The sequence below is a fragment of the Pan paniscus genome, chromosome 12 (assembly GCF_029289425.2).
Source record: "Pan paniscus chromosome 12, NHGRI_mPanPan1-v2.0_pri, whole genome shotgun sequence".
Taxonomy (NCBI): domain Eukaryota; kingdom Metazoa; phylum Chordata; class Mammalia; order Primates; family Hominidae; genus Pan; species Pan paniscus.
Window position 1 is genome coordinate 59164247 of NC_073261.2, and position 18278 is coordinate 59182524.

Sequence of the window (18278 nt, forward strand, 5' to 3'; positions counted from 1 at the left end):
GTTACTTCAGACTAGGCAGGGGAACAAAGGCTTGAGAGGAAGAAGATTTGTGGTCATGGAGATACCATGTAGGGGGAGGTTTGCCATAGAGGTTAGAGGAGGTAGCTTTGGGCTCCATTTTCTTAATGGTTGTGCCAGTTGTCAATATACCTTAGTCTCTGGGTAATGGGATACTTAGTGGGACTATGACTGAATTTGAGGAGTAATTAATATGGCTAATGATGGTTATAATGACTGTTGGCATTCTATGTCTCTTCATTTTGGGGAAAGGATAAGAACATCTTCCCTTATATGAAGGATAGCTATACATTGTTAGGTGGAAACAGACTTGCATGGTTGTTGTAAAGAAGTTCATTTGCGTGCAGATGGGTGCACATAGAAGCTCAGTGACCAAAGGGGTGGACTATGTCAGTTATTAGGCTATTGCCTCTCACTTCCAAATCTACGCTTCATTGCCCTGCTTTTGATAGTGGGACATTTCTCCCTTGCCAGCTTGCACAATGTTCCCTTTTTGCAGTAGAGGGCACTGGAGGGACACTGGAGGAGGAAAGGGCTGTTCTTTCTGGTTTCTGTGTGTTTTCTGGTTACTTCTGTAGTATAAGGTAGGCAGCATTCACAGGACACGAGCAGGGTTCAGAGGCAGCACATTTCATCAGTATCTCCCCCTTAGCAGCTTTTCCCCAGCAACGCAGAGGGCAGCTTTTTAGATGTTCCACTATTATGGGAAACTGGCCTGCCATTCAGTGAGCCATGAATGATGAAGTCCTCTCCAAGGGAGACTGGGTCTCACTGAGACCTTGAAGGAGGCAGGGCTTCACTGGGTCCTCTGCCTCAAACCTAGAGGTAGTGGCTGCTCCCTCTCTGTGCTATTTCTGTAATCTTACCCCAAATAGGTAAGAATTACCTACTCCTAAGATGGCAATCCACTCTTGTAGTTAATAATCCTTTTTCACTAAGCTTTCCTTGTTCACATTGCTATGTGGCTTCTGTCTCCTGATTGGAACCTGACTGATTCAGTGACCCTCCCATCTTCAATTCAATGACTTAAAAAAGAAGTAAATTAATTTGTTTATTATCATGACTGATTGAGTTAAATATAAAAGGCTAGGCAAGAAGGTATTGGTAATAGCAGAAAGGTGACAGAATATAATTGAAGCAATTGTCAGCTTTCAGAAGAAATAGATATGAATTAAAAGATTACAACCCTATGCAATTTTCAGTGTAAAGAATAATGAAAGAATGAACAAAAACTCTTAACTTTACCATATATCAAATAAAGCAGTAAATTAGACTGAAAATATAGAAAATATAAAAATGTGGTCACATTGTTCCATGTTAAAATGTACAGAGTACCCACTTAGAGATTACAAAAGGCCTGTAGTGTTAAATCCTTTGGGCTAAGACATGAAACATCAGCTTTGGAGTGGTCTTGGCTTACAGTGTAGAGGGAAGCATTAGATCATCTCACTCTCAGGAACTGGTTTCACCCCTATTACCACTCATCCAGAATGCATCTCCAATTCACTTATTTGAGGCAGACTCCACAGCACTGCTAAATTTTATAGAAGCGAGATCCCAAACACTGCCCTCTCTTTACAGCATAATCATCATTTTCACCAGCAAATCTACCATTACACAAAATATGATCAATAATGGAGTGGATGCTGTTAAATAGAGCAGTAAAGAGACCTAGCTGGAACATTAATGAGAGGCAAGGCACAGCAATGGAAGCCGGCTCTTCCCCAAGGAGAGAAATTGCCCCCTTAGGATATCAAACCATGTTTCTCCTCAGGCTGCATGACACATGGACCTATCAATACCAGGAGTAGAGCAATGTGCAGGTAGAGATCACCCATGGGAATGGCATCTAGGGACAGCAATTCAGACAAAAAGGAAAGGGTAATAACTTGTTCATTGAGAAATAAGTGACTTACAATGCTCCTGAACAGGTGTCTGGTCTGATGCTTCTAAGCTAGAAGTGCCCCTTTGGCTTAGAAAATATAATGTCAAACTTCTTTTCAAGCCAGATCCCTGGGGACAACTAAAACTGGGTTGCTGCAGAGAACTGCTTTTTAACCAGGGGCTGAGCAAAGTGCTGCTAATAAAACATCAGATGGTCTTTGTAGCGGTTTCTTTCAGACTAGGCTGGCTTCTGACTGATGGGTCTTTGGTGTCTACTTGTTTTTAGCAAAATTTTCTTTTTTTTCTTTTTAGAGATGGGGTCTCACTCTGAAGCCCTTGCTGAAGAGCAGTGGCATGATCATAGTTCACTGCAGCCTCAAGCAAAATTTTAATGTGAGGACCTGTTAGTGGTAGAATACCTGTTTGCCTCTATGAAGAAGTAAATGTCATTTTCAGTCAGAGATAGAGAATGATAGTGATGGTGAAGTTGGTTCTTGTGAGTGTCTCTAGGTTACTCATGAAGGGCAGTTTGCACACCTCCTACTCCCACTAGGTGCATGATTAAATTGCTACGATACTCAACTGCTATAAGGTGTACTGCTGGTAGTCTCACCAAATCAGTAGTTCCTAAACAAGGGGTGCTTTTGGGCTGCACCTTGCCTCTGGATATTCTGATTGAGTGGGCTTGTGGTGGGGAATAGGCATCCGTATTTTGATCTCAGGTGGTTTTGAGGCAGTGATTTCAGGGTACACTTAATCACACAGACTCTTCAAAGGCCAAGGTGACCCAATGTAATAAAAGTTGAAAGAGGAAAAATGGATGCTCTTTGGAGCTTTACTACAAGTTAGAATGAGACTTGTTAATTTGCAGAGGTTTTTGTTAAGCTAGGAAAAATAAAGATGAAAGAGTTTAAATCAGATGTGGTAAGACTAGCAGAGTTTTGATATATCTGGAACAGTATGAGTTCAGTATCCCAGCACCACATTATACATCTTCAGGATATACATTCTCATTGTATCCTCTGTACCCTTTGGAACACGTGTTCAATAGGCAACAGATCAGAAGCACCATCGATACAGTTCAGTCCACATACTTTATCATCATGGCCTCTGGGTCAGGAGAGGGGACTAATGCTGATCAGAGGTGATCTATGACTTAGTGGGTAGATGGCAAAGATTCCAAGCCTGATGAAGAATTGAGAGAATGTTCTGACCACATAACTCAAGTTTGAAGCAGAAGAGCCAACTTATTATCCTTAGTGCCAAGTCAAGAAGAGCCTGATTATGGAATGTTCTTGGAGACTCTTTTACTTCTCTATAGTGTGAACTGACTTATGTTAATTTATTTACACTCTTTTATTAGAAGCCCATTAAAAACAATAGGGCAACTTTTGAAGACAGGAGACTGATATCAAGGTTCGGTCCATAGCCACGTAGCAGGACAAAGATTATTGGTCTGTGTAAGAATCACACACATGATGTTGACACCCTAGCACCACTCTCTAAAAACCATCCTATATGACAGTCAAACTGATCCATGCAAAATACTTGTTTACTTATTATAAAGATAATGTATATCTATGTAGACTCACATGAAAATAATACCCATCATATACATCAAGAATATGAACAATTCTGTTGTACTTACACATCTCAAATCCTCTGGCAGGCAATCTTCAGCAGTTTAAACATCTTATACTAAATTAATTAGGTTTCCTCAGTCATGTTATTTGTATCTAGGTCAAAGTGAAGCAGGATATTTCCCTGACCCCTTTGGGGGACTCATGACACAGGTGTCTTGTTTACTCAGCCCACCACTCTCAACTCCTCGCAGGAGGGAGTGTGTGAGTGAATGAGGCAGGAACTGGAGTGCATGAGCACTGGAACCAGCTAGCTGCTTTGGTGCCAGCAGGATCAAACTCCACTCACGTGTATCTGTTGCGTTCCACCCCTTGTGGGAGGGAGCCCACAGGTGAGTGGGTGCAGGAGCTCGAACGAGTGCTTTTGGGCACTGGCAGGAGCAAAGTCTCTGCAGGCCCTGTGGCAGCATCTAGGTGAGGGGTGCCTGCAACCCCCAAAGCCCCAGAGGGCATATTACTGTGCTCTTTTAGCTCTGCTGTCTGGTCTGTGGACAGCTTAAGTGTTAACAGTTCAGTAGGCCCTCTGCCTTTTCACATGAGGTGGCTGCCTTCCACCAGCAAAAGCAAAAAGCCAGTGTGACAGCCTTTTCTATCCACACTCATGGCTCCCAAGCTCTTGTCCAGCATCCAGGAAATAGGAGGTTGCACCAAACGAATTGAAGAATGGTAAATGCAGGGGATTTTATTGCTGATGAAAGTAGCTCTCAGCAGGAAGGGGAGCTGAAAAGGGAATGGAGTGGGTAGGTAATCTTCCCCTGAAGTCTGGCTGTCTCTGACCAGATTTTTCTCCAAAGTTATGCCATCATGCTCTCCCTCGGAAATCAAGCCACTTCTCTCTGACATCCAGCCATAGTCCTGATGTCCAGCTGCTGCTTCTCTCTGCTGGCTGAGTCTGAGGTCTTTACAGGCACAGGATGGGGGATGGGGTGGGCCATGGGTAGTTTAGGAAAAGGCAACATTCAAGTGGGAAAACAGGGATAGAAGTTCTCACTTTGGGCCACAGTTTTAGGGTTTTTGGCTCGAAGGTGGGGTTTTGTCGGGGACCTACCCTTTTCTGCCTAGAATTTCTCTGCCCCCTGCCTCTATCATTGTATCAAGAGGTCACTTCCTTAATTATTCAATTAAATCAGTGTATTGTTGCTTGTTAATACATGTGTGTTTGGATACATCTCAGGCCAAATATAGTTTCCAAGTGAAAAGAACTGAGAAATAGTAGAAAGCTGATTATTATATTTTCTTGACTCAATGATATTATCATTTCTAAGACATACTTTCAATTGTTTTCAAGGATACAAAAACTAAAACCCCAAGCATTAAATGTACACATTGTTTGTAAGAAATGTCTTGATTTTATAAATGTTAAAATGTAAAAACAAAAACAAAAAAATCCCAAAACAGGCATCTTAAAGCTGAAGAAAGTGTAAGCTACTACATAGGTATTCTTTCCATCCCTTAACACTGAATAATAGAAAAGACTAGGGTATTCTGGGGTGCAAGGTCTTTCATGAAGTTCAGTAAATCCTACAGATGACTCAATACTGATAATATATTTAATTTTTAAAAGAAAAACATCCAGATAATTATTTAAAATACACATGTCAAAGGGAGGTCTTATCTTGACTTTATGTATTTTTATTGGAGATGGAAATTTTTGTGTGCAAATTTGCAAGACTTGTAAATGCACTTAGAGGAGTCTATGCATGAGGAATGAAGACATCTCTTAGGAAAAACTTTATCATAAGAATAAAGATCACCAAAGCACAGCTGAGCGATCAAATGGCATCAGGCTTGGGAGAGAAAAGATAGCCTCCAGTCCAGCCTGCATAGACTTGAACTTGAGTTCTAGGAAGAAGGGCTTGTCAGTAAATTATAGTAAAACAAAAATAAAGTCAGAAGGATCTCTTTTTTGTGGTAAATCTATGGAAATATAATTATGTAAGAGAGTGTAACAAGAGGGGTAGAAGATACAACAAGGTTAAAGCACATTCAAGTGTTCAATTCCAGGGCGCAAGCAGTGAACAGACTAATCTGCAGCTCAGTGAAACAAGAAACTGGGGAGGACCACACACAACATTGGTATCACAGGCAGCAGCAAAGATAGGATGCTCTTGGAGGGCATCAGTGTCATTACCTTGGCATCACTGAGGTCTTTGATGGCACCAATAGTGGAGGCTCAGTAGTGATTCCATACCACTCAAAGGCAGATGAGGAGACATTTTCAGAGACAACTAAAGCAGGAAGGGAGGATATGATAGTTAACGTTATATGTCAGCTTGATTAGGCTAAGGGATTCCCAGAGGGCTGGTAGGACATTATTTTTGGGTGTGTCTGAGAAGGTGCTTCTGGAAGAGATTAGTGTTTGAATCAGTAATGAATAAGGACAATCCTCTCACACATGTGAGCAGGCATCACCCAATTCACTGGGGGCCAAATAGAGCAAAAAAGGCAGAGGAAGGGTGAATTCTGTCTCTTTTTGAGTTGGAACATCCATCTCCTACCTTTGGGCAACAAGCTACTCGTTCTGCAGCCTTCAGACTCTGCAACTTACACCAGTGGCTCCCCTGGTTCTGAGTTCTTTGGACTCAGACTGAATTATACCACTGACTTTCCTGAGTCTCCAGCTTGCAGACAGCAGATTGTGGGGCTTCTTAGCCTCTGTAATTGTGTGAGCTAATTCCCATAATTGTCTCTATCTATGTATCTATCTATGTATCTACGTATGTATGTATGTATGTATGTATGTATGTATGTATCTATCTATCTATCTATCTATCTATCTATCTATCTATCTATCCAATCTGTCTATCTGTCTATCTATAACCTATCTAATCTGTCTATCTGTCTATCTATAACCTATCTATCTATCTAAGACAGCCAGGTGGGAAGGACTCGCTGGCAAAATTCCAACCTGCCTATGCACTGGGAGGAGTGTGCACCAGGGTGGAGCCACAGAAGTTCGTACCCTTTGCAGTGGGGAGGAGCTTGGCTCCTCCTCCTCCTGGGTGGTACCTGCGATTCAAGATGAGAGGCAGGAAGTCCATGGGCAGGAAACACTCTCGCTTTGCTAAGAGTCTCTGTTTCCCCCTTTTTTCCTTTTTGCACAATAAATCTCATTTTTCCCACTCTACAAATCGTCTGGGAGCCTAAATTTTCATGGCTATATGACAAGGACCCCATCTTCAGCTGAACTAAGGAAGAGGCCCACAATCTCTATCTGTAATCTAACTACATGTATATATAGGTATATATGTATAATTGTATATTATATATATTATATATCTCTTATTGGTTCTATTTCTGTTGCACAGAGAACCCTTTCTAATACAGAGGAAAATGCTAGGTGTCATATTTTAACCAAGAGTATATGTCAGACACCCACAGGACACTTCCCAAAATTGTGTATGGGGTGAAAGGGAGTAGAGACAGGGTGGGTGAGGGATGTGCCATTAATGGAAAACTAGATTTCTCTCACTTCTAGTTGGGGATATGGCTTACAAAAAACATTTTTATTCATATTTTGACTTAATTTTATCAGAATAGTCTATTAAGAAAACTCCAGGTAATGCTTGTAAGAGTATAGCAAGAACAAAGTGCACGTTCTAAATGAACTAACATTTTAATAGCTCACACTAAATAATTTCATGGAATCAGCACTCTATATTTTAAAGAAACAGAATATAATATTCAGCTATTGAACATAGATGATTTAATCCTGAATATTATAAAACTATATTATTTTCCTATTGTCTCTTTCTATTATTAATCAAGCAAATTAAGTCAGTCAAGTGATTCCAAATAAAATGTGACAATTTATTATACATGGCAATTTTAAAATTATAAATTAAACTCTATGTGGTAATTCTATTTCCAGAATCAAACATCTACATGTTTATGTCTTGAAGACTATCTAAATAGTTTACTTCTTAGTAGGATTTTTTAATAGTTTTTTTTTTTTTTGTTATGAGTCAAAAGATACCTCAATAAAGTGATTAAACCACTTGGAAAATCATGTGCTTACACACATATTTATATAGTACTTTTTTTTCCCTTTAAATGAGATGCAACATTAACAATTCACATCTTGATAGGTAGTAACATGCATTTTGTGTCTCAAACTGGGTTTTCTTTTCCCTTTCTCTCTGGCATTTATGGTAATTTTAAAACAAGTTGGCAATAAAAATCAAGGAAACCTGCCTGAGTAAATGTGTTTATTTTATAAATGTTGCTTTTTATTTAGCATCTGAAGTGATATTTGAAGGAAGAAACTTGCTAAAATCTCAACAGGGACAGTTCATAATTTTCCAGCAGGTTGATGAGGTCTCAGATGACCTCACCTGGCCATTATATCCTTGCAATTGCTGACACTTGTATGTTGCATGGAGCATCAGGTGGCCATGAAAGACAAGGAAAATTAAAGAAAAACAGGTTTACTCCTTCTGAAAAGTTTTAATTATTTTAGGGCAAATGTGTGTTTGCCCATAGATTATGCTGTGAAATTGGCCCACAAATGAGTTAGTAAAGATGAAAATAGTATGAGAATTGAAATCCTGAGGGAAAAAGGGCTCATGTCCCCAACTAGATAACACAGACATACAAAACGTGTTTGTTTTTGTGTGTGTTTGAAGTTAAGTAAACACAATGAGGCAAAACCTGTAATTGTATGTAAACTCAAAATGTACAAGAAATTGTATGCATTAAACCTGACAGTGAAGTAACAAAGTTATACTTAAAATTTATACATAAAACCCAAAAGCATTTTACATAAAATTGCTAGTCAAAGATTGGAATACTTTTCTGATGGTGGGGAATACATGGGGGGATATTTTTATGAAAATTATTTAGAAGTACCTGTGTCCAGTCTTTGGATTATAGTACTGCAAGATCCAGAAAGGCCATTTTAATTATAATGCTCAAATTCTGTCACCTTTCTGTCTCTTTTTGTTTTCTAGAGTAGAACGCCAATCTATTGACCTTCAACTTATGCTGAATGTAATCTATGTATTTTGGTTCTTGCCTGGAAGGCAACTGAGCTTGAGGATTTAAGAAACAGAGCTTAAAAGTGTTTCTTCTTTCCTGAGAATTAGAAAATAGACGTTACATCTTTCAAATATCCCTTTATTAAAGAGCTAAACATACACCTTGTTTCTACCCAGTCTCTATTCTCAGACCAGGATGTTCTGATTATTTCTGCAAGGGATGCTTCAACCTTGGGGTCAATGGGGACTTTCATTGTGTTGACTGCATTGATTCTGAAAGTCTGATTAGATCAAGTAACTCCACTGAGATGTAGGCACAATGCAATCCATACTTAGACGTGTCCTCATGAAATAGGACTTTGGAAGTTTGCTAATTTTGCCAAATTGCATTTAATTCTGAATATTTTAGATATGTTGACAAAATTTAAGATTGGCAAACTTACAGCTAAAATTCCTAGGAATAATGGAATATGTCAAGACTGTTGGTGGGTGGAAGTATTTTTCAGACAATGACCCTTGATACGTCTGTGAGTTTGTGTGTCCCACTAAACACTCACATGAATGTCAGTGCCCATGCATTCACCCATAAAGAGAAGGCTTTTTTAGTGATGGGACCATATTTGTACATGGCACAGCTTGTAACCTTTCTTGGGCCCTATTTTCAGGGTTCCAGACCTGCTGACTGCCTTCATTAGCTTAACTAGTTCCAATACTTCATAGCTGAAATTCACAGACGCTCTTTCTTCAAGTAAATTGACAGTCTGAAAATCAAGTAACAGTATCTTCAGAAAGCTCTATTGTGAAGCTGAATTTTGCAATTGACACCAATAACATCAGAGTATTAAATCACTCATATTTTTTATAGTGGATAAGCTAGTCTGCTTGTAGATATGTTCAAGGATAGCGTGTAGGTGGCAGAAGAGTTACGCTACAACTTTAACAGCTAACAAATCTTTATTTAAGCAGGGGACTTCTAAAATTTAATTAGGCATATGAAACCAGAGATTATTCTGAGGATAAAAATATGCCAGTTCTCACAAGAAAAGACATCTGTCTGGTGGAAAAACTTCAAGTTAAAATTTACTCTTCTGTTACTTTGTCAATAGAAAGGCTTTCTGGTAGAAGAGCAAATATCTAACTTAAAAAAAAAAAAAAAAAGACACAGACTGCCAGGAGACCTTGGCACACCCTAGAGGGGAGGAAAAGTGAACTCTGCAAGTGTTATTTAGCTAATTCAGGTCAATGCCTCTTCTTTCTTTTCCTCTCTTCCTCCTTCCTGGGTCATGGAGAGTTAGTCAAGGATCGATGGCAGATTCAGCCGTATACAAGAAGATGATGGCAGTCAGTCATCTTGTAGTTGGATAATTCCAATGCATTCCTCACCATTCTCAATCTAAAAACGTCTCCTTCTCTGCTCACAATACCAAGTATGGCTACAGTAAAGGAGTAATCCTGCTCCCAAAATATACGACTTGTATATCTAAATTGCAATGATGTCTTGAGCCCTCTCTAGGTTGCAGATGCCTCATACCTAAAATCCCTGCTAGTTAAAATGCAGACTACAGGGACTGGTTGCATTCTAATTCCAAATGCTGTAACTTGAGTTACTGTCTTCCCTTGATTTCCTTCTTGGGAGAAGGGTGGTGGTACATCATACAATTGTTATTACCTGCGAAAAAAGGGCAACATGCTTTGAATATCGCTTGTATTCTCTTAGCAAATTTTCTAGTTTTACACAGAAGTATAGAATTTGGTAGGCACTGTGAAGGAAGATATTTAAGGAACAGTCTCTACTCTTATGGAATTTGATGTAGTTCAGAAGATAAGACATACTTGAAGCATATAGTAACATTTCAATTGTATAAGGTATAGCTCAAGGCAAGAAATATGTATGCACTATAGGACTAGGACAAATCACTCCAGGATTTTTTCCATGGGCCAGCCCAGTCCTTGAGCCAATAAAGCTGTTCTTGATGTTGTTTGTTTGCTTTTTATTTCATAGGAGTCCTTTTTCTCATAACAAGATATTTTAGCAAAATCGGCTTTAGGAATGCAACTTCTGTTTTTAACTTTTGCTGCTAAAAGATGTGCAAATGAAGCAGAATGAACATCATGAAAACAAAACTAGTTAATGATGGGATGTTTTAATTTTTTTTTTTTTTTTTTTTTTTTTTTGCTACCATTAGATACGTGCCAAAGATGTTCTGTTAGTTTGCATGGTGTTTCCTCCCAATCACTTATTTTATACTAAGAAGCTAACATTGATGTTTCACTGCAAATGTCAACAAGCATCATAAATAATGAATTGAGAATTGTGCTCATATTGCCCAATTAAATCATCCTTTCTTCTGATCACATGCCATTCATGCCTTTTGTGCACTTTTCTTTATGTTATTTTAAAAGTTATTATGGTATTTTTTAAAAAAATAAGTAATGCAGATGTTCTCTTTTGTGAAAGACTTTAGATCTAGCTTTAAAAGACTACATAATCCTATTAGTGAAAATAGATGAAACTGTTATATGAGAAGACATGCAATTATTTATCTTTTCCAAAATTCTGGAAGTGGGTAATCCTGCACTAGGTGACCTCTGCAATGACTCTTGGAACTGTGTCTGAAAGGCAGTGCTGAGTGGATTGGGAATCAGATACCTGGTTTGGTCCTGCTGCCATGAACTGGGTGGGTAGACTTGAGTAAGTTTTTGTCTGATATTGGAGGTTTGGACCAGATGACCTTAAGCTTTGATTCAGCTCTAAAATCCTATGAGTTAGGCCAACTGAATCAAAAGACTAGAATGCTTAATCCAAACTTGAGTCTTGTTTCCATTAATGTGAGAAACTGAACATTTTGTTGGAATACAAGTGGTTTTGATTGTCCTGGAACTTACATTAAACTGGAGTCTGCTGTCTCCAAGACCTAGCAATAGGCTTTTAGCCCACTGGGAAAAAAATGACAGAGATTTACTGAGAATGTTTAGGGGGTTTCTGAATCATTGCATGAAGCAGAACAATGCTTTTATATAGAAAGTTTTTTTTTTAAGTGTACTCCTTCACAAGAGGGGGAGAGTTTCATGGTTTTGCTGTCAGTTAGGGCACTTTAGGGGTTTGTGAAGTGGTCTTTACATCCAATATCAGTCTTCTCTTTTTTTAAGCAGAGTCTCTCTTCGTTGCCCAGGCTGGAGTGCAGTTGCATGATCTTGGCTCACTGAAACCTCTGCCTCCTGGGTTCAAGCGATTCTCCTGCCTCAGCCTCTCAAGTAGCTGGGATTACAGGCACCTGCCACCATCCCCGGCAAATTTTTGTATTTTTAGTAGAGACAGGGTTTTGCCATGTTGGCCAGGCTGGTCTCGAACTCCTGACCTCAGGTGATCCACTCACCTCGGCCTCCCTAAGTGCTGGAATTACAGGAGTGAGTCACTGTGCCTGGCCCATTATCAGTTTATTTTGATCCATAGCTTCCTCTCTGTGAAATGGGTACAATAACTATTTCAAAAGGTTGTGCTGAAGATTGCAAAGACAGTGAAAATACTGAATTGTTTATCAGTTATATACCGACAAATACACATCATGCCAAATCTTAGTGGCCTAACACAACTGTACCACGTTTTGCTCATGATCATGTGGGTCAGAATCTGGGGCAGGGCTCAGAGGGTCTGCTCCTCTCTGCTTTATGTGGTGTTGGCCAGAGGTGGAGTGGGTCAGTGCTTGTCATGGGACCTCCCTTTCTATGTGGTTTCATATCCTCCAGGGTCTCCCTCTCCCCATGTGGCCTCTCTGTCCAGTTGGATGGGCTGAACTTCTTAGCATGGCAACAGGACTCCAAGAGCAAAAGCAGGCTTGGGTATGGAGTCCTAGAAAGTAATTTCTGCTACATTCTGTTAGTCAGAGCAAGTCACCAGGCTAGCCCAGGTTCAAGTGATGGAAAACAGACTTCACCTCTAAAGGAGAGGAACAGCAAATTCACTTTGTAACTGGCATGCACCGAGGAAAACTTGATTCATTGGGGGCTCTTTTTAACCATCAGTCATACCTTGAATAAAGCCTAGCACACAGTAGGCACTTGATCAATGCATAAAATCTCGTATGTTGCAACTTTCACCAGCATTCAATCTTATTAGAGCGGTAGCTTGTGTTGACTCTGAGTTAAGGAAACTGAGAAGGAAGGTTGTGTTACTGGCTCAAATTCATGTAGTCAAAGATTGATAAGGATTTGATTAGGACTTGAACAGAGTTTTTTCAGACTGTAAGTTCTTTGTTCTTTCTACTACAATTTGCTGTGGATATATTGCAAAGAAAATGAAATATGGAAAGTGATCAGTAAATACCATGGCCAAGGAGGCTTACATGGCTGGCTTTGTTATTTTAGAAAACTGTACTTTGTTTATAAGCCAAATGTTGGTTGAAAATAGTGAATGCTATTTTCTTGACTTTTTTAAAAAAATATTTTCTTCAAAATTTAATTACATCTGGCACAACTTTATAACCAAGCTCTAGATATATTTATTAATAAATGCTTTCTTGGAAATATATCCAAACATTCATATAATTTCAGCTTCCAGTAAGAAGTCAACATAGAAAAGAGGTAAAACTATTGGGATTGATCTGAAATCTAGGCCTATCATGGTCTCCTGAACTCAGTCTCTGTTCATTCTTTTCCCCTTTTAAGTTCAGTATGAAAACAATGACTATGTTTAACAAGAATGCAAAATGAAGAACATAAAAAAATCAATAGTGTTAAAAATATAGAGTACTCATTATTGTACAAGCCATTATATCATATTTATATAATACTTAACATCAATATATGAAACTCTATGTAAAAGTGTCAGGCAAAGATTTTTATTCTTTGTGTTATAGTTGTTATTATTGTCGTTATTTTGATTGAGTCTCTTGTTGAACTCTGAATTCTATTTGAACCTGAAACAGTAATCAAAACTGTAGGCTATTTGATAATCCCCATGAATATAAGTAAAAAGTTTTCATGAAAGCCCTATAGACAGAATCCATTGAATTTAGAATAGTTCTCATACCAGTAGAAAGAAGCAGATGTCCCAAACCAAACACACTTGGTTTAATATACTTTTACGTTAGCTTTAATGGACAGATGTTTTGACTATGACATGGCAAGACAAGGATTTGAAATGGTCGATTGAAAAGATTTTGTTCATAAAAGTAATTGCTCTTACATTACAAAGTGAAGGATTTACATGTGGAAAATGTCAGCCTGTTGCAGCATCTCATGATGGATCGTGTTACCACAAGCCATAGAGTTCACTAGAAATAAGCAACTTACTTCTGAGGGGCCCATTTAATAGGCATCACACACAGAATGGCAGGGAATGGGAGCCTCAAATCTAGAGTCATTCTGGTTATGTAGCTGATCGTTGATTATACACTTTCAGGATTATCTGTGACTTTTTTTCCCATCAGAATTTGACTTCTGTCTATATTATTTTATGAGCAAATAGCAATTTCTACATACCAGACACTATCAGAAGAGCTTTATGAATGTGAATAATCCATTTTATCCTCATAGGAACTCCTAAGAGCAGGTTAGGAAAATGATGCACAGAGAAGTTACATAACTTGCTTAAGGTCACACTTCTTGGAAATGGCAAAGACAGAATATCCCAGTCTAGCTCCAGAATCTGTGCTCTGAACTATTTAGACTCTGCTCTTTCTTTTATTGTTCAACAAGTGGTAGAAGTTATATCTAATTATTTGTGTGGTTCAGGAATTTCTTAAATGAGACTGATTTAGGTAAGTGAATCTGTTGTCCCAGGACCTCAAATGCTACCTCCCAACCTATCTAGAAGTCAGCTCACTTGCAACCTTATTCCCAAAATTAGAATTCAAAAAGTTCTTCCAGCCCATGAAATAGACACAAAGCCTTTACATGAATTCCATGCACTTTACCTGTTGGGCTCTAACTCAGACCCTACCTAATGCTTATTTTGACATATAACAGTTGAGGGGGAGAGAGACATAAAATTTGAAAAAGATATAAACATTTATACTACTATATAGCACAGTAAAAACATTATGACTGAATTATTAGGAAAAAGCTAATGTTCACCATGCTTTATTTAGAAGACAGGGAAATAAATAGACAATGTATGTCAAAAGGTCTTTCCTCAGAAATATTTAAATTTTTGGACTGTGATTGCTCTGTAGGCTAAGCTTCTATAATGAAAGATAATATTTGTGGAATATCCCATTCTCAACAGGGCCAGATAACGAATTAAAAGAGGTATTGTTGTGGACAGAACGCTGGGTGAATTGGAGACATTCTCCCACTAACTTGCTGATAAATGATCTGAACAGGTCAATCATTCTCTCTGTGTCTTAGACTGCTCACAGGCCTTACTCAAAGAGTTACTGTAAGGATTAAATAAAATAATGTATGTGAAAGTTTCCAATATGTAGTGTACTCTCGATAAATATTTGTTAACGAAAAAAGTAGCATTGCATGCAAATGTCAAAGATAAATTATTTTTGAATTATGACTTGGAAAATATTTGTGTAATTATACACACAGAGGAATGTGGCTAAAGGAACAGGAGTGATTGCCTCAGTATTCTTCGATAATTATGTTACCTTACTTTAGATTTCCCCCACCTTTTTTTTCTTCTTCTTCTTCTTTTTTTCGTCTTTTCACCTACTTTGAAGAATGTAACTATCAAAAAACGGAATCCTGGGTAGAAATAAACCTTCTCTTTGATAAAACCCAGATGCACAGCACGAGATACATTTCCTGTAGAGATTCATACAGGGACCAAATGGTCTGGGAATTTTTCGCTTATAATTCCACCATGTGTCCGTTTTGGCTCCACTTGGCACGTAGAGATGGAGAGTGAACCTTTGTTCATGTGTGTACTTGTGATAAGAGAATGACTGAGAAAGGATTAAGCAAGTCAGCAGCCTCATCCAAGCACAACCCCGGGCCTTAAGCAGTGACAATCGATGGAAACAGCTAACTGTGTTCTGTTGTCCAGAATAATTTTTAACACGGCAAGGGTGGAGGCAGGGGTTAGGGAGGATGAATCAAAATGATCTGGGCATTTTTAAAAATAAAAATATATGTTTTTCTTCCTTAACCAAAATTTTAGATACTTTCTCAGGGGTGGAGGCAGGGACATGAATATTTTCTAACACCTTTTCAGCAGATTCTGATACCCATTTTTTTCCCACCCACTATGAGAACTACCAGGCTGGTATATTAATTCCACCTGTCTATGATTTGACCTCACCCCATAGCTAGCATAGTATAGCCTCAGGCCACAGTAAGCTATAGTTGAGCACTGGCTGCCTCCGTTAGGCAGGGCTGCCACCCTTGACGTCCCCATCATGGGTCAGCATATGTTTTTACACTAGATCTACTGCCCTCCTGAATGTAATTAAATCTGTTGTTAAGCTTCCAACCTGAGCTAGAAGGGATCCTGTCCTAGTGCTACTCTTTAGTTGTTTCCATCCTGGCCCTTACCCAGCCATGGCTCTCCCTACAGGGTGAGGAGTTCTTGGGGACAAGTGGACTTGCCTGTCAAGCAGCCACCGTCCCTTTTGGCCCAGTGCGTCCCAAACTTTAATGTGCTTATATGAAACACCTGAGGATCCTGCCAAAGTGTAGATTCTAATTCAGTGGGTAGGTCCAGCGTGGGTCTGAGAGTCTGAAGTTTTAACAGACCCCTGGTGCTGTGGACTACACTTTAAGCGTCAAAGCACTATATCCTGCTCCAGGTACCCAGGCTCCTGGAAGTCCCTGAGCAGAGGATGCCAAGCTTACATGGTTTCTCCCTGGGTCTCTCCTGAAGACAGACTGTGATGCCAGTGTGCACTCTTCTAGGCTTGAGTGGTGGCCAAGGGGGTACTTGGAGTGGAGGCCTTGTGGGCACAGGTTAGATGAGTGAGGTGTTTGAGTTACAGAATACATCCAGAGGGCAGAAGAGAAATGGGGATCATGGGATTGACTTGGTTTGGGATCAGAGGCCACACACAAACCAACTCACTCCACGTTACCATATTTTAACACAGCATTCGAAGTAGTCCAAGAATTATAAGTTAAAAATTGTCCTTTTCAGTTGTTAATTTACATAGGAGGATAGAATTTTACTTTAACCATTTTTTAGCTTGACTATATATATTTTTAAACATAAAAACATAAAATATGTGGGCCTTCATTTCTTGCTGCAGGCCCCAAAATTGTTAAAAGTGCTATTGTTGTAGGCACTTGATTATGTAACCACCCTTTACCTCTCATCTAGGCCATTTTGAGTATAAACATCACATGACAGAAGTTCAGACTTTTTACTTGGATAGTTCTTTTGCATCTGCATGTGCTTCTTTCCTATGTTATTTGAATTCACTTGCCTCTCATGGGCCTTTTAATATGCAGCTCAGGATTTTTTGAGACCATGAATATGTATATTGGACTATGTAATACTGAATTCTTTGGGATATGGAGCAGTCACGGTTTCTTCTGGTTAAGAATGTTTGCAAATGTGACTCCACAGTTGAATAACAATGAAACCCACCCAGTTAAAAAGGCTGGCTTGCAATGTTGTTTGGCTTGTTTTTGTTGTTGTTTTTCTTAACCCATTTTCCTATTCTATTAGCATAGCATAGTCTTACAAGTCCCTGGTCAAAAGTCAAATCTTAGCTGTACCACTGATAAGCTATTGAATTCTAACTTTTCCAGGCCTCAATACATTTTTGCCTCTAAAGTAGAGATAATAATGTCATCTCATAGGGTGATAAAGAGGATGAAAGGATATAATAAACATAAAAATATTTGGAATGGTGTCTGATACATAATAATCACTCAAATAATGTTTTCTATTATTCACATTTCATCTTGTTATTGAAGCTGCCTAAATGTTCTGTCATCCCATTGATTTTTCTCTTCTTCAGAGTCCTTCATCTTCCATCATCACTTTGGTATTTAACTTTTGCTTGTTGTCTTAGTCTGTGTCTGCTGTTATAACAGAACACCACAGACTGGGTAATTTATGAAGAAAAGAAACTTATTTGGCTCATGGTTCTGGAGGCTGGGAAGTCCAAGAACATGACACCAGCTTCTGGGAAGGGTCATCCTAAGGCAGATGGCATCATATTGTGAGTGTGTGTGAGACAGAGAGGGAAGTTGGCTGAACTCATCTTTTTTTTTTTTTTAAATCAGAAATCCACTCCTGCAATAACTAACCCAGACCTGTGATAGCAGCATTAACCCCTTCATGAAGGCAGTGCCATCATGGCCTAATCACTTCTTAAAGGCCCACCTCTTCATACTGTTACAATGGCAATTAAATCTCAAAATGAGTTTTGGAGGGGGCATTCAAACCATAGCATTTATATTCCATTTTTCTTTATTAGTTTAATGTGTATGGATTTAAGAAAACTTTTCAAGAAAAACGGAAAAAGGAAATGGCTCAAAGAAAAAAGGGGTTGGAGTCACCAGACAGCAAGAGTTAGAGAAGAGAAATCACTCAATTTGCTGAGCAGGCATAGAGATTAAAGTACTGAGTATCATCTGGCAGAACTTGGTGGGAAGGCTGGCATGCTTCTCCCATTGAGGGAGGGGGCAGGGTTACTTGAATTCAGTTAAGAGCTTCCTAGGCTTATCAGGGATAGGCTTATCTCTTTGTTCCTCCCTCCCCCCACCCCCACCCTGCCATTTCACCCAACCTTGGTAAACAATCTGAACATGACTATTAGAAGGCTACACCCAGACAACAGTAATTGACAAAGGGATCATTAAGGAAAAA

General features: G+C 39.0%; 2 long non-coding RNA genes across 3 annotated transcripts in view; one reads left to right on the top strand and one right to left on the bottom strand.

Moving 5' to 3' along the window:
- The window catches only part of LOC103783712 (uncharacterized), a 220410-nt gene that overhangs the window by 160001 nt on the left and 42131 nt on the right, over positions 1 to 18278 (top strand). The window lies entirely within an intron of this gene.
- Positions 1 to 18278, bottom strand: part of LOC130541222 (uncharacterized) — a 31098-nt gene that overhangs the window by 9367 nt on the left and 3453 nt on the right. The window contains exon 2 of the long non-coding RNA XR_008955266.1: positions 5674 to 5770. This is a non-coding gene — a long non-coding RNA (uncharacterized LOC130541222). The remainder of the gene's footprint in view (positions 1 to 5673; positions 5771 to 18278) is intronic.